Source organism: Periplaneta americana, chromosome 1, assembly GCF_040183065.1.
Source record: "Periplaneta americana isolate PAMFEO1 chromosome 1, P.americana_PAMFEO1_priV1, whole genome shotgun sequence".
NCBI lineage: Eukaryota > Metazoa > Arthropoda > Insecta > Blattodea > Blattidae > Periplaneta > Periplaneta americana.
This window is the reverse complement of record NC_091117.1, coordinates 128,667,336-128,685,718: the sequence shown is the minus strand read 5'-3', so window position 1 is coordinate 128,685,718 and position 18,383 is coordinate 128,667,336. Positions and strand designations below refer to the sequence as shown.

Genomic DNA, 18,383 nt, shown 5'->3' with positions numbered 1-18,383 from the left:
CTGTGTGTCAGTCTTTCTACAGCGATTTCTTCTATAACAATCTGGAGATATTTACATATTTAGTATATATGCATTACTACAAATGGAATTGATTTGAAATATAATTCTTTGCTACAAATTTAATGGGTCGCTATTTTAGAAAGTTATACAAAATCGCAGTTTTCGTCAAAACAAGCTAGCTCTATTAACAGTTTTAAAGATTTTTTTACCTAATATCGTTAATAAATTAAATACTATAGGCCTAAACACTATGTAATAATTTTCATTAATATGCGTCAATTCAAAAATTTTATACAAATATTTTGGGGTCTGAAAACATCTGTACGAATTACTTTAGTTTAACATTAATGCATCGAAAATAAAGCAAAATAAAAGATCTTCTCTTTTTTTTCTGAAAAAAAAAATCTGTGAACAAGATCGCAAATACACTCTCCCAGTTTGTATTCAGTATCGTCAGAACTTAAAACCCAGATAGGGTGATATGGTATCGGCGTTCTGTAATAGCTCCTTTTCACATTCCACTAAGGGATGGCATACGAGTATGAGAGTTAGTAATAGGATATCCTTTTCTTGTACGGTTTGTTTTTATAGTATGAGTATTGTTGGTTACATGACAAGTAAAAATATAATAATTTCATTAGTGATTAGTAGTCTGTATTTCAATAATACTGTGCATTTTAAATACCATTTTCGTAAATAGCAATATTATCAGCTGCGATTTAGATTGTACGAATATATGTATATATATATATATATATATATATATATATATATATTTGTATTTTAGAAAAGTCAGTTACATTTATTTACAATTTGTAAATAAGTACGCTTATCTTTTGGGATTATAAAAATGTAGGCTAGTTTATGCAGTATAAAAATTGTAAAGTCTATCTCTTACACGTTTGTGTCACGTATGTTTTGAATAATAGTTTAAGACACTGAATTATAAACAAAAATAACACAGTGAGAAACTCAATTGTTACAGTATACGTAATCTTAACGCTGATTTTTGTCGGTGCCCAGAATTCAGAGGTACACATCCCTAAGCACATAACTTATACTAATGCTAGAGTTCCGCAAAACACACTTTGAGAGATGCTGATGTAAAGGTATGGGAATGTTAATTTTATATAATTTTAATTGTTTTCTTCTGTTTTATGAATCCTGTGATATTATACAAAACATATTATGGAATTTGTTTTACTATAGATGTGAACATTTCTTGTAAGATGTATTTATTTTCTGTAAGATATATTAGGGCCTACTCGTGTAATTCAAATTGCCAAACTTCCCTATAATTTGTCGATTAAGAACAATTTCTACTCTGTTTGCAATCATGTGAAGACTGATATTTCGTGTTACTTGCTTTTATGTAGGTTGGATTCAGGTAGTTGTGGATCACGTTATTACGAGCTAATTTTGTTTTTTATATGACCAGTAATATATTGGGAATACTGAGTTTCTCGAGAAAACGAAATGCAAAATATAGCAACGTGCATATCATAAATATCAGTATGAACCCTCTCACTTTACTGATTTGTAGATGGATGCGTGCAGTGTTACCTGAGATATCTTGGTTACAGCGTTGCTGACTTTCCACAGCTACGTTACTACAGTTGACGAGTGAAATTTGAAATTATTTTTAATCGATTAATCTAAGAATGTACTTTTTATAACTAAATAAGTTTTAGGATGTAGCACGTATGGGCGAATCCAGAAATTCATATAGAGTGTTAGTTGGGAGACAGAGGGGAAAAAGACCTTTGCGGAGGCCGAGACTTGTATGGGAGGATAATATTGAATGGATTTGAGGGAATTGGGATATGATTGTAGAAACTGGATTAATCTTGCTCAGGATAGGGACCGATGACGAGCTTATGAGAGGACGACAATGAACCTCCGGGTTCCTTGAAAGCCATAAGTAAGAATTACTTTTAAAACTGCCCCACGTTACTCTACAAGAAATAAACAACTTGTACTTTTTAAACAGTTTCTTGGAATTCACAGTCAAAATTTTAACAATGTCTATTCTTTTCCGATACATATCCGTAAAGGAACAAAATGTTACACATTTTTGTTCGTCATACTTATAAGAATCATGTCTATGAAGGAAAATAATACATTCCCTTTCACCAAATATAATAAACCTTCATTTTTACTGGGAATCGAACTAGATTCGCTTAATTGTAGCCTGAAACACCTACAGCCTGAGCCACAACGGAGGATATCATATTCGCTGGTGTAACAAACTGCAAATATTTTCTTTAGTAATGAAATGGTAGTAACATTTCTTCAGTTGAGTGTTATTTGGAACTGCCGGTGGCATTAGACTCGGCCAGTAGGTTCCACAAAACAGCCACATGCCAGCTGTTACCAAATGCACTGGTGAGAGCTGTGTTGATTTATGCGGGTGAACATGGCGAGATATAAAATTATGCTGCGCACCTCTGCTTTTTCCGATGGATAGAATTCTGAAAGCTAGTAGCTATATTGAAAATTATGATAATTTTGGTATATGCTGATATTGAGTGAATGTGAAAGATACACGGATGATGGCTGATCAGCGTAGTTTTAGGTGGAAACATTTTATTTCCTGAGTTCGTATCTGCGTACGTGTACAGAATATTCGTTACAAACATTTCCTTTAGCAGTGAAATTTAAATTTGTATGCAGATGTCACAGATATTTAGATCTAAATATATTAGAGCCTACTCTATTGTGTCTATACTGCTTTAAATGAATTTATAGTAAATTTAGTTTTTTCCTTTGGTTAGACTAATGAGTTCCGCGAAATTAGCAGGAGTCAATGATCTCAGATCTATTGGCATTACACTCATGATGATAATCAAGCACCTCTTCCACCTTCCATCTCTTACGTCTACATCAAGAGTCTCCGAACATACCACGTCTACATCAAGAGTCTCCGAACATACCACTACTGTAATTAGTTTTTTCTTGTCTGCTTGAGATACAGGTTGGTAATTCGTGCGAACATTGCTAAAAATAAAAGCGTCCATAACGTTGTACATTTCTCACTTTTCTTTTGAGGTGAGAAAGTTGTATCTGCCAAGTCTCTAAGGAGGAGACATAATGTTCTAGAGAAGGCGGGGCTTTCAAAAAATAAGTTCCTACTGTTATTATAAAATCTTTATTAAAAATAGTAGTGAATATATATTTTTTGTCTAAAAGGGCCGGGCAAGTGAACGTTCTGTGGAACAGCGGACACCTGCTCTTGCTTACGAAATGCTACTGCCAGTTCTGATTATTGGAAATGTGGAGTTAAACCCTGGTCCTGGAGATACAGAAGGAAGAGTCTACAGTGATGAAGTGTTTCAAAGAGAATGGATAAACTATATGAAAGAAACGAGAGAAGACAGACTGAAGGCAAGTGTTCTACTAAACAAAGTAGCAAGTGATATAGATACATTAGTAAACAGGTACACTGAAGTGGAAAAGAAGTTAAAGGAGGTTATCCAAGAGCAAGCGGTTTTAAAATCGATAGTTAAAAAATGGGAAAATGATAGCAGAATTAATAACATTGTAATTTATGGTGTTGAAGAGTGCAATCATGAAAAAGGGATTGATACTGGTTACGTGGTGTTAGAATTATTAACTAAGTATTTCAGTCTAAACTTGGACATAAGTGCGATAAATAACGCGTATAGAGTAGGTAAGGGAAATAAAAGACCAATTATTGTGAAATTGAACAGTTACTTTATCAAAGAACACATCATTGCCAATACGCGTCAACTCAAAGGCACAAATATATTCATAGAAAATGACTTTGCAAAAGAAATTAGAGAGAAACGAAAGAAGTTAATTCCAATATTAAAAGAAGCTCGAGGTAAAGGATTTAGGGCAACTTTAGTAAAAGATAAAATGAAGATAAACGGAAACATAGTTAACGTAGAGTCCTTAAATAATCAAAACATTGAGGATTTATTCAGTTGCGGTAACAAGAACAGAAATAAGGAAATAGAGACTTGTGGAAATAGAGCATCATCTACACCACACGTAAACAGAAGAAGTGCATCACGAAACAGGAAGTCTAGAAGCGCAGAGAGGACTGATAAGAATAGTAACTCATCAAGTGGGCAGAAGAAATCAGAAATAACAAATAGAAGAATTGATGAGCTTACGGGAGTGAATGATATTAGAGCATACCTAAGTAAACTAGAGAACACTGTTTTCACAGATCCCTTTAGAAGAAAGAAGAGTGAAGAAGGACAACCTAGTATTGAAGAAGATGCAGGAACCAGTGAAGATGCTGTTTGGGGAGCTGAGGCACAGACTGAGAGAACAACCAGTGAGGGTAGGCTGAGGCGCGCAAGTGAAAACTCAACAAGGAGAAGCGATTGTGGATCAACCGGCAAAGTCAGCGATCAATTTATAAGAATGCCACATGCCGTTGGTAGTCCGGAGTGCGCGAGAGGAAGTGCTACAGTATGGAGGAACTGTGCGTTACCGACCGATGGAGTAGAAGAAGGTGACGAACAGTTATTAAGAGGTAAATTGACAAATAGAAACTCTATCAGAAATAAAGTAGATTCAATCAAAACTATAGATACTGAACGAAACTACCTACTAAGAGATAGGCATCAGCTAAGACTAAATTTTCCTAAAATTAGAAACACATATTATTAATTAAATTAGATAAGCAGACAGGTCTTGTAAATAAGATAGAGTTACGTCAAAGTTTTAAAATAATAAAAATTGAAAATAGAGAATTAAGGTAGTTATTAATATATTCCGATAGCTATATTACTCGTATTTAGTAAAGGTTCAGAAGATAATTTTGACTTTATAAATTGCTTTACTAATATGTTTTAATTTCAATAATACTGCATTTATAATAAATTTAGTAGGCATTATAATAGTAATGAATTGATGAGTACATGAGACACAATTATGAAACTAAATTGAGGTTGATTATGTAAGCAACTTGGCAAGTTTGTGTTTAAGCTGGTATGTGATAGTCTTCATTGAAGTTACGCAAACGTTTCTGCTGACAAGGAAATATTGTAAGAAATAAAGATTAACCTACATATACTGCCAGTTCTCCAGTTCAGAAGAGGTATGAAGAGGTGGATTACAAATTACAGATTTCAGTCGCGTATGGATATAACAGAAATCATAATGCACTCTCTCAACAATTAATAGACTTTTCGTATTTCAGTAATAAACTTACACAATGAGTAGATTATATAGGTATATAGCGTTTACGTTCCAGGTCATTATGTCCGAAGCAAAATGTCCAATACAAAAATGCCCAAAGTGCAAAATATCCAATACAAAATGTCTAAAGTGCAAAATGTCCAATGTGCAAAATGTCCAAACCAATAATGTCCAAAGTGCAACATGTCCAAAGCAACAGGGTCCAACACAAAACTCTCTGAAGAAAAATGTATTATTCTTTAAGCGAAATGTCCAATGTGTAAACTATCCAAAGCAATAATGTCCAGTACAAAAATGTCCAAAGTGCAAAATGTCCAATACGAAAATGTCCAAAGTGCAAAATGTCCAATACAAAATGTCCAAAGTGCAAAATGTTTAATATGTAAAATGTCAAAAACAATGTCCAATACAAAAATGTTCAAAGTGCAAAATGTCCAAAGCAATAGTGTCCAATACAAAAATGTCCAAAGTGCACAATGCCCAATGTGTACAATTTCCAATACAAAAATGTCCAAAGCAATAGTGTCCATCATATACCTCTCCGAAGAAAAATATATTATTCTTTAAGCAAAATATCCAATGTGTAAAAGTCCAAAGCAATAATGTCCAATACAAAAATGTCCAAAGTGCAAAATGTCGAATGTTTAAAATGCTATGAGAGGTTTCTGTCGTAGCTGCATCTACAGTATTCCCTTCATGCAAATGTGCCTCAGTCCCATCGTATAAAATTGTTATTAGTTCAAAATTCTTACCAATTGTGCAGCGCGCATTGCATTCATTCCCTTTATAGTACGCCAGTAAATGTTGTTATAATGAAAATACTTGTGATATAAATATCTAAGGTAATAATTGACCTTTTTGAGACAATTATTTGAACCAACACTGCTAACCTTACTCTGTTAAGAGTCAAGAGACAACAAATACTGTTAAAAACTGAAAATGTGTAACTGCAACTGTTTTCCGAGAATTGAAAATTAATTTGTTCCATTGTTGAAGAATTGCCTCAGAAATTTCATTCACAGCTGCTGTTAAATTTTTGTTTGTGATATTTAGGTATATACCGTAAATTTTCATTTCGAACATTTTTGCTTTGGAAATAGTTTTATTATATTTCGACATTTTCGTTTTGTACTTATTATTATGACCCCATTTAATGATAGGCTACTTAATCACTCGTGAATGGCTCACCCGAGTTTCTAACATGAGTTACTTCTTAAATTTGTTTATTTGGACCATTTTCGTTTGGACGTTTTGGATTTGGACATTTTACATTTTGGACATTTATGCTTTGGAAAATTTTCAGTTTGGACATTTTTGGTTTGGACATATTTGTATTGGACATTTTTGTGTTTGGACATTTTACCCTTTGGAAATTTTTGCTTCGAACATTTTCATTTGGACATATTTGAGTTTAGACATTTTATATTTTGGACATTTTTCAGTTTCGACATATTTGTACTGGACATTTTTGTGTTTAGATATTTTCATTTGAACATTTTTGTGTTTGGACATTTTAGCTTCGGACATTTTTGTGTTTGGACATTTTAGCTTTGGACATTCTTGTGTTTGGACATATTTATATTGGACATATTTATATTGGACATTTTTGTGTTCGGACATTTTCATTTGGACATTATGACTATGACTCAGCGTTTAATAATAGTACATATGTAGTACGAATATAATAATAATGTTCAACTATATGTATGCGTACATAATTTACTTTTTATATAACTATCATTAGATTTTCTCCTGGTAACATATACTTAATAATTCATCACTGTGCAACAAAACACAAAACACTAAGAATATTCTGTATATTATAAATATCCGTGATATTTAATATTGTCCTATTTAACGACGCTTTTCTACATCTGGGTTATGTAGCGTCAAAATTCAACTTTGGGCGACAATAATTGAACATTAATTTTGCCGAGAGACACCTTTCACGTCTCAAGGGTTCTTTTGCATGCAGCAAATCATACTCGTATATTTCCACAACAAGCTATTCATTTTTTTTTTCTTCTTCAAAATAAGATGGCAACGCTAAAATTAATTCACAATATTTAATTAACTAAAAAGAACTTGTAAAAATATCCTATTTTCTAGTTAGGGATGATATTAATCATTAGAGCCCCGATGTTAGGCAAAATGCCTTTTTTAAACTGAGTGTATGTATGAAAGACCTATTAGAGATAAACACGTTTCCACATATTTGGGGACGATGGGCCCAATTTTTATTTTGCCTTTTTTGCCTATTTTAGCTCCCGTTTCCTGTTTTAAGGTTAAATGCCTTTTTAAGTCGTTATTGTATATTTTCTATATTTTTAATGCTTTTAAAATAAACCGCACATAAATTATATCAAAAAACAAAAAGAACTGTTGTACAAATTAAAAATATATATTCACCTCACACAAATATTTGCTGAGAATCTTATTCTCCAGAAATAAATGTGTTTCCAAGAAGTCGTAAACTTTTCTCCCCTACCGATTCCATCTGTTATGTCACTTAACAAAGGTGTTTGAACAGTATAACCCTCAGTGCTCAGGTCACTTTGGGGTTTACCAGCGAACGAAAGGGGATGAGGGAAGTATTAAAAGCAAGTCTCCAAGTCACATTACTGTTGTCGCTTGCACGCACAAGTCACGCGTACTTTGAAGTCTCTAATCCCTTCTCACAACCCTCTTTTTGAGGCAATATAAGTCGGTTTTTCGCGATCTCTGAAAGAAAGTGGAGACAGTTCTTCTGAAATAAGTTTTAAGTTTGCTCCAATCACTTCAGTATATGTAGAAAGACCTTTTCCACCATCAAAAACGTTATCTGTGACAGGCGGCTCACTAAGACAGTTGACAACTTAAAAGCGCATTTTGTTGTGACATGTAACCAAGGAAAGTGAGTACCGTATGGAATAGTTTATTAAATATTTATCTATTTTTTGTCCGTTTCCATGAATAATGCCTAAACATCCGGGCTCTTAATCATTATCCCACCAATTTCTTCTTCACGTCCCTTATACATTTAAGTGTCGGGATAGCCTCGTTTTATCAATTTCTCCCATTCTGATCTATCTGCACATAATTTTTTCATATCCACCATTTTCTTCCCTCGTTTCTTTCCAATTCTTTCATTTCTATCCTCCCACTTAATGCGAGATCTTCCCTGCCCAGTTCTCCCTCCATAACCTGCTTCGGTTTTCTCTCTTCTCCCATTCTTTTAACATGACCATACCATTTCAATAAAATTGACGTTCCTCAAAACCACACTCATCACTTTCTTCTGTTCAGCCTCTTCTCGGATTCTTTCATTTCGAATCCTCTTTCTTCTGGCGTTTCCTATTGTTCGCCTCACATAATTATTTCATCTCCATGGCAGTCATCCTACTCATATCCTTGTCCTGTAGTGCGAGACTTTCCGTACCGTATAATATGAACGAGAGCATAATTGTATTCCCATCAATGCTAAAGTAATAAATTATTCTGAAAGTAGTAACTAATGCTGGTATGAATTCATGAAACAACTGAGTGTGCACAAAACTTGTAGATTGTTTTAAATTTGAACAAGTCTGACCTATCCTAAGAATATGAGACAAATATACTCCTAAATATCTGCTACACCCTAAATATATAATCTTACAATAATCTATATACTTGTAAATATCTAAATGTTTACAATAAAACACTAAAGGAATTCCCAATTTCTAGTGGGAGAAATATTTGTCTCATGAATTATATTTTAAATCAATCATTTTCAAAGTAATAAAAAAATTATGGAACATTTATTTGGTTAATTTACCAAATTGCTGGAGTCTTTTCATGTCAACAAGTTTCTTTTAATACCTGGAACAAAGGATCCTTCACGTTCAATTTCAAAGTGGTATCGTACTGCAGACAGATGTAGACCTACGAATTCACCTCTGACTACGTAACAGAGCCAACACCGCGCTCTGAGCTGCCGCTCACTAGCTTCTCTACTGCTCACTGCGTATTAGTCTAAACACGTCAGGTAGGCCTATACTTACAAAAATCACCTTCCTACATAATACGCGTTTCTATTTAAGCTTGTTCCATCTTGTCACAAGATTGTTGGCACCGTGTCTAAAGAAATCCGTTTCCAATGATGACAATCATAAGTTAATGCATATCTGTATTATTACTTTCTTGTCATCAAATAGTTCATGTAACATCCATCGACAAGAAACCTTGCAGCACTGAAGGACGTCATAATGTGATGGGTGCTGCTTTTGGACACATTCAGGGTGCGAATTAACGGGGGGATAGGGAATTTCCCACCCTGTTGGAAAGTTATCCCCAGCTCCTAAATTCATATTAATATCCCTGCCAGGGATAACTTCTACCCCCCCTCACAAAATATAATTGTTTTAATACGAGTTTATATACTTTATAAAGTATAAAGTAAGCAAAGATAATAATATTGATGTGTTATCATCACCAGCAAGCTGACAACAATGAATAACTTAGGAATTACACATCTTATCTTAAGCCTGCTCATGGTTACAATTATTATTATTATTATTGTGACAGCGACGTGAGATTCGAACTCACGACCAGCGTCCCGCAAGAGAGCAGGTCGTGCGTGAGTCGACACGGGCTCCACGGAGCACTGTGGGACGGCGCGCGGCGGGGAGAGGAGGGAGGAGGTTGCGACACGCTGTTCCGTAGCAGAGAGGGGAAAGTAAAGCAGCTGGTGACTGAGGAGAAAGATCCAGAGAAGTCTGGATATCCGTTATCTTCTGGGCATCTGTAGACCGACCGCGAACTCTCGAGAAACTATGGCTTAGTTATAAATACAACGCGCAAGTGAACGCGATTGATTCAGCCCGTCAGTAAGCCACTGTTGTTAAAGTCAGTGGAGAGCAAGCCAGACAGTCTCGTGTAGCAGTGAAGCCAGCTTCGAGACCAGAGCGCGACTTGAGTTGTGTCCGTAACTGTGGAGCCTGAAGCCCGGAGTTCGAGTGCAGTGGACCGCAGTTGGGGGACCTGAGTTCGAAGTGCAGCGGATCGTCTCTGAAGGTCTGGGGTTCGAGATTCTGTGAACGCGAGTGACTGAGCTAGAAGAACTAGCCAAGACAAACGAGCTGTGAACTGAGAACTGACAGTTCTGTGTTGTAAATAGTGCTTTGTGAATATTAGTTAAGATTAACAGTTGATTGTTGTTCGTAATAGTCCAAGTAAATTGTCATTGTCATTTGTGGAGTGCAATAACGAACGCTGTGTTGCTGTGCGGAGAGCAAATCCCATTGTTGACGGGAGTGAAATTAAATTGTAGAGAGTGATAATTATTGTTGAGATAATAAAATTACATTGTTGTTCAGTATAAAAAGTTACATTATGATCAAGATGCAAGACAAGCAACTCAGTGCGACCAAGCGTTGAGCCGTATCGAATGAGGATAATAATAATTTTATGTATGGTATTCTCTATCTAGGAGTCTGTCCCCCCCCCCATCAGAAATCTTAATTCGCATCATGGACACATTAGATAATTCTGCACTGTCAAGTCGATAACGCAAGTCGTGTCATCGTTTGTTGTGGTTATTGACTGTTTCTCACAGCAAAGTTCTGTTCGCAGATTAACAACACTAAGATTTAGATTCTTTTGTGATAAAGATTCTAACTTATACCTTCGTTTCAATAAATAAGCATTGTTTATTAAAGTTCCACAGATTAGGTTCTATTATTACCTTTAAGGACATGGAATAAAAACAGAGCCATAATCTTAACGTCAGGAATATGAACGTTGACACTTGAATAAATAACAGTTCTTTTCTTAACTATTCCTGGACTCGTTGGACAGAAATTTATACTAACATAATGGTATACATTTGCTTTGTATATTTTATAATTTTGCCAGGTCAGTTGCTGTAACAGAACTCCAGGCTGAAGTTCCTTCCATATTCAAGTTTCGATCTTTCACATAATTCTAAATTAAATGTTAAAAGTGAGAAAGGAGAATGATATAGACCGTAATACACATACCATTCTAAATTACGTCGTTATATGTCGTCGATTTACAAGTGAAACACATTAATTCAAAAAAAGTTGTTGTTGAGAAGAAGGTGTACTATATAATATGACGTGTGTGTGTGTGTGTGAACTTAGATTTGGAATGTGAAATATACTTAACGAGAAACAACTTACTAAAAATAATAATATTTTGAGGATTCACTTACATTCTTAAAAAAGAACAAAAATGCCTTTTTCTCAGAAGTATTAGGGCTTACAGTATTTTTGACTTAATGTGTTTTGCTTCTAAATCGACTAAAGATGAAATCTACATGCTTATGAAAATAAAGTTTACTGTCAGAAATAGCCAAAAATACAACTTGATCTTTGACACTTTAGTGTTCTGCTAACTGAATTTTGATCTAAGTTATAATTAGGTTTAAAATATTAGTAATAATAATAATAATAATAATAATAATAATAATAATAATAATAATAATAATAATAATATTTACAATTTGGAAATAAATTTAAGTGTAAAGGGATTTGCAATTACTTTTCTGAATGAATATTTTTCTAATTTTAATTTTACACAGAGTACGAAAAAATGTAGATTTTTTTTTTTTTCAGGGCTTTTGTAATGCGTTTTAAAGATCAATTTTAGTCTTATGGAATCCATTTAATGAGAAGTAAAAGTCTGTTTTTTGAACTTAGAACTTAAAAAAAAAAGTGTTCTTCTAACGGAAAAAAAAAGTGTTCTTCTAACGGTAGCTGTTAACTGTGTGATCACTTTTGCCGTGACATCGGTATATTTGTATTAGTCTGAGGTGAACATACGACGCCCCGGATAGAATGTAGTCGACGTGTTTCAAGTACAGGCAGCGGAGCAAATTTGACACATCTAAGCAAGCACGATCCGTGTTTTGTATACGATTATTGCGTATATTATAAAATCAAAACAATACAATTATTGTATAATAAGGGCTAATATCGGAAAGGTCTAAAATGCTGGTGAGGTTGAGAAATCCAAACTTAAATTGCCACAAATGTGGTAAAATATAAGTCTGAAAAGATATATATATATATATATATATATATATATATATATATTTAGAGTTTTGCATTACAGTTTTAGAAAGCCGAAAACGTATATGCGTACAATTTTGCTTTCCCTATATTTAACTGTTACATTAATTTATTTATCACATCAATTTCGTACCTTACTTTTCTTGTATGTTGTTTGCCTGGTTTCAGTTCCTGCTGCAATAAACAACATTCATTTTCAAAGTTTCAAATGAAAATGACCGCCGAGTGTCGGATAATACAACCTTGTATGCGGAAACGGCTGAAACGAAGGGAGCATGTGTAAAATATTTCATATTATCAGTTTCATTTCTACATCACACAGTAGTACAAAAAACCGGTGGTTTCAATTTATTATGGATAATTGCAAAAGTTTTATTTTATTGCTAGTAAGTTTGAAATGAATACTAGTTAATACAATGTAAGATAAACTAGCCCACTCCTGAATGAGTAAGACTCGTGCTCAGGAGGGGATTCCAATACAGACAAAAAAAAAATAAAATTAAAATTGAGAGTGAATACAGATTAAAAAGCGTTTAATATGTTTAAACCCAAACTATAAATCCAATACATTTTTTTTATTAATTTGGTTAGGATTCGTGGTTAAAATAATATTAGAATAAAATTTGTTTAATAATCTGGGACCTTGACTCATGCTATGATAAAATGCTGCATTGGTTTTACATTTAGGTTCAGACAAACGCAGAGAATTCGTATTTTTAGTTCTATATTTATGTATATATCTTTCAAAGTTATTAAAATTTTTGTGAAAATATTTTAATAAAATAAAATAATAAATAATAATGTTGAAAACTTTGAAATGGAATTGACTATGTGAAATATTTTACATATGCCTCCCTTGGTTTCAACTGATGTTGAACGCAGTTTTTCCGCATACATGGTTATATTATCCTACACTCGGCGATCATTTTCATTTGAAACTTTGGAAATGAATGTTGTTTATTGCAGCAGGAACCGAAACTAAGCGAACAACATGTAAGAAAAGCAAGGTACAGAATAGATGTGATAAATAAATTAATGTAACAGTTAAATACAGGGAAAGCAAAATTGTACGCAATATACGTTTTCGGCATTCTAAAACTGTAATGCAAAACTCTAAATATAAAGAAAATATCTTTTCAGACTTATGCTTTACCACTTTGTGACAATTTAAGTATGATTTCCAACAATTATTCTCAACCTCACCAGCAATTTAGATCTTTCCGATATTAATCCTTATTATACAATAATTGTATTGCCTTGATTTTATAACACGCAATAATCGTATACAAAACACGGAACGTGCTTGCTTAGGCGTGTGTCAAATTCGCTTCCTCTGTCTGTACTTGAAACGCCGACTACATTCTGACCGGTATCTTATGTTCACCTCGGACTTATACAAATATGCCGATGTCACGGCCCTAGTGATCACGTAGTTTGATAAGTTGCGGTTGTGACGTGAAGTCTTCCAGGGACTCTTCAGCTCAATATTAATTTGTTTCGTTTCGCGATGTTATCTTCCTATTCGCCATTTTCCTCATGCTGCGCATAAACTAATGTGCATTTGCATGCGCCATACATATTGTAGCTGAGCGCCTCGGAGCAGAACTCGTGAACAAGGACCGATATGAAATTGCATTATACAAACAAAGGACCATGCGCTTTTATAGTGTCATAGCGTAAATGTCCGGAAAATATGAGTTGGTATGTGCTATTGGAATTAAAATTTTGTGCATAAATTTACCAGATATTCTGTATTACTCGTATTATAAAGCAGCAGTACTATTCTGTATAGGGCATATCCATAGATGAATCAGATGATGGGGCAGGAGTTCGAAATTTCGTAAGATGTTCTGTGGACAAAATAGCTGAGCGGCAAGCCTACTCTGACTAATTTTCAAGACACTGCTGCTTGGTTAGCAGCAGAAAAGTGGACACATTTAACCCCTTTAAAAGTAACTGGTCACACATATGTAACTCAATTTTTAAATCTCTGAAACCCGTTAGGGTAAAGTTTCCATGAACATAAAATACCACTTCATTCACAAGAGAGTGAAGTTTGACGTCACAGTCCTGATTCTCGTTTGTTTCACTTCTGTTTCTTAGCGAATTTTATTTCGAAATGTAACAAACGAAAGCTATTGCAGCTTTTTTTAAATCGTAAAATAATGGTTTTATCTTAGAGACGTGTCTTATTTAGTGCTCTATAATCTGTCTTCATTCCGGTTGCTTGTTGGAAAATTTTTATAGGCTGCTTGCATGGTAGATAAACGTTCTAGAAGAATAAAATCCATAGAACGTTATGTAAATGCTACCTTGTTACTATGATTTTACAATTTGTAGGCGTACAATAATTTGATGAAAATTTCTAATATAAAACATAGAGTGTAAACAAATTGCAGTACAGCTGCAGATACACTACTGTAGAGTATACTTACTTACTTACTTACTTACTCACTCACTCCATGGCTATTACGTTCCTTGAAGGAACAGAGCCTGCCTACCAATAGAAGCCCATTTTCTTCTGTCCTGAGTTTTTCTCCTCCATGCTCTTATACCCATCTGCTTTATATCTTCTTCAACACCTTCAATCCATTTCTTCCTAGGTCTCCCAACACATCTTCTACCATCCGGCTTCCCTCTATAAATCTTTTTCAGTAATGATTCCTCTTCACTTCTTTCAACATGGCCGGCCCATCTCAACCTTGCGCTTCTAATTACACCCATTATATGCGGATCACCATATATATCTCGTAAAGTTCCTTTTTAGTTCTCCATTTTGGGCCCATTTATTCTTCTCAGAATTTTCCTTTCCCATGCCGCAATTTTCCTTTCCTCATTTATTAGTAACGACCAGGTTTCGGAGGCGTATGTAACCACCGGCCTGATTATTGTTGTATATATTTTCTTTTTCCCATTTCTTTAGAGATCCATAGATCGTAAAGACAGACTGAACACGCTGATATCGCTGAAAGTTTGTCGAAAACCATGCTTATATAACGTTATAATAAGATAATGACTTTTAAAAACATGGAAGGCATCAAAGCTCTTGTCAACTTATATTTTTCAAATAGGCCTACTAGGAGATATTCAAATAAAGACGCAATTGGCTTTTTTTTACAGTGAGGCGCATTTCAAGCTAAATGGGAATGTCAGTACCCCTAACTTCATGATTTGAAGGGTTCAGAACCATAGTGGACCAAGCGCCATTTACTAAAACGTAGAAAACAAGGGTTAAAATGAAGTTATTACCATAATTCAATGGAAACATATAGCAAGTAATATAAAGTATACACATTAAAACTAAATGATATGTCAATCTTCATTAACTATGGTATTCACTTAATTTTAACCCTTGCTTTCTCCGTTTTTAATAAATGGCGCTTGGCTCAATATGGCTCTGAACCTTTCATTTGATCCACATATAAACCCTAATCCAGATGTTTCCACGTCACATGAATGGCCATATACTGTATAGGCCTATATTTTTTAAGGAAATGGAGGTGATTGAAGAACAAGATGATAGTCGTATTATTACCTTATATAAGCATGATTTTTTATTAACTTTCAGCGATTTCAAAAGAGTCCTGACTTCTGAATTGCTATAGCTATATTAACGATATCATATAGAAATTACAGGCAACTTGAGAAGCACAGTTTGATATCAAATTGTGAAAATTTACAGAAGACCTACCTAAATTAAAATATCCATTATTGTAATTTACATATCGATGACTAAGAAGTGATACCTCGTATCTACAAAAAAAAATGGTGATTTACTTTAACTACATTGTTATTTAGAATAACTACGATACAAAAATGTTGTACAGTATAACGTTACTGGCAACAGCGGTCGTGTCTGATCAGGTGCTACATACGGGATGATTACCTAACGCTATTTAGGCCTACCTGGACTCGCCTGGAGATACTTTATCTTTTCTCCTGTGTCTTAGTCTTCAGAGAAACTGTTAGAAATAAATTGCAATGTAGTAATAATAATAATAATTATTATTATTGTTATTATTATTGTTATTATTATTATTATTATTATTATTATTATTATTATTATTATTATTATTATTATATCTCTTATTAGGATTTTTTTCCGCCACAAATCTTCTAGGCATACTCTTTCTGACGCCATTCATCCACTGTTCTCTTGGTTTTCCTCTTCTTCCCTCCTCAGTCCACGCTAACATCATCGGTATTCTTCCTTTTTCCCCCTCTTCATACGTCCAAACCATTTTAATTTCTTTCTTCAGTTACTTCAATAACGTTCTTTCCTACTTCCATATTTTGTCTAATTCTTTGATTTCTAATTTTTTTCTTTCCTGATTTTCTTGCTGCTGTCCGCCAGAAGTCCATTTCAGTAGCCAATAATTTGTTTTAATATATTATATGTTAATATTTGAGGAGGAAAATTCGCTCCGGCGCCGGGGATCGAATCCGGGTCCTTAGTTCTACGTACCAAGCGCTCTGACCACTGAGCTACGCGGAATTCAATCCACAGCACCGGATCCGCATAACTGCGGAATCCCGGCCAAATAAGTCACTCAACTGAATGCGCTCCTAGTATAATGGCAGTTGACACTATACAGTTATACGTCAACATATATGCCTAAGTTGGAGTCAAGCCACGAAGGGAAACACTGAAGGAGGAAGATTCGATCCGGTGCTGTGGATTGAATTCGGCGTAGCTCAGTGGTCAGAGCGCTTGGTAAGTAGAACCAAGGACCCGGGTTCGATCCCCGGCGCCGGAGCGAATTTTCCTCCTCAAATATTAATTGTCAACATTACAGAGATTATTCTGTAGGACAAATTAATAAAAAAATCCATAGTACTATATTTTGTCTAATGTCCAAGATTCTGCTCCGCATAACATAACACTTTGTACCAACGACTTATAAATTAAGGTTTTTGTTTTATTTAATAATAATAATAATAATAATAATAATAATAATAATAATAATAATAATAATGCAACTATATCTAGATGTTATTAGCGTGTGGAAAAATATCAGAGGTAATATCAAAATTGCAGTTGAGCAGAGCATAGGTTGTTATGAAACCGTGGTTTGGTGAAGATTGTTCCATGGTAGTAGAAAGAAGGAAACAGGAAAAAATGAAATTCTTACAGGATCCAGAGATAATTATTTCAATGAATGACGGGAAACAAATCGTACACTTAGGAATAAAAAAAAAAGAATACTTCAAGGAAAAACTGAATGAGGTAGAAGCAAATAGTAAAAATAAAATCATTAGAGAACTATATATAAAGGCATAAAGGAATTTAGGAAAGGGTATCATTCAAGAGTAAACGTGATCAAGCATGAGAATGGTGACTTGCTTGCAGACTCTCATTTAATCTTGAACAGATGGTAAAACTATTTTGACAACTACTAAATGTACATAAGTCAAATAGATCAGGACAAAATTAAAATACAAACTGCTGAGCTATTTATATCCGAACCCACACTTTCAGAAGTCGAAATTGCCATAGAAAATCTGAAAAATTATAAGTCTCCAGGTACCAATCAAATTCCAGCAGAATTAATACAAAAGGGTGGAAGCGCATTATGCAACGAAATTTATAAGGTTGTACTTGCTATTTGGGAAAAAGGAAATTGTACCAGAACAACGGGAGGAGTTCATAATTATACCTAACTGTAATAATTTTCGAGAAATATCACTTTCGTTGACGTCGTACAAAATTTTATCCAATATTCTTTTGAGAAGATTAACTCCTATGTAGATGAAATTATTGGCGATCATTAATGTGGTTTTAGGCTTAATAGAGCGACTAATGATTAGATATTTGTATTTTGTAGGGTACAGTAGGTCTACATCAGTTATTCATAGATTTCAAAAAGGCATATAATTCGGTTAAGAGAGAATTTTTATATAGTACTCTTATTGAATTTGGTATTCCCAAGAAACTTGTTCGATTAATTAAAATGTTTCTCAGTGAAACGTACAGCAAAGTCCGTATAGGCCAGTTTCTATCTGATGATTTTGCAATTCACTGCGGACTAAAACAAGGAGATGTACTATCACATTTACTTTTTAACTTTAATCTAGAATACGCCATTAGGAACGTCCAGCATAACACGCAGGGTTAGGAATTGAACGGGTTATATCAGCTGCTTGTCTATGCTAATGATG

The 18,383-nt window shown here is 34.2% G+C and overlaps 1 protein-coding gene and 1 non-coding gene across 7 annotated transcripts in view; both read left to right on the top strand.

The window, feature by feature from the left end:
• Positions 1 to 18,383, top strand: part of homer (protein) — a 497,710-nt gene that overhangs the window by 341,774 nt on the left and 137,553 nt on the right. The gene's annotated exons all lie outside the window — the stretch shown is intronic.
• On the top strand, positions 16,909 to 16,981 carry TRNAT-AGU (transfer RNA threonine (anticodon AGU)). Its single transcript has one exon. It is a non-coding gene; the product is annotated as a tRNA-Thr (tRNA).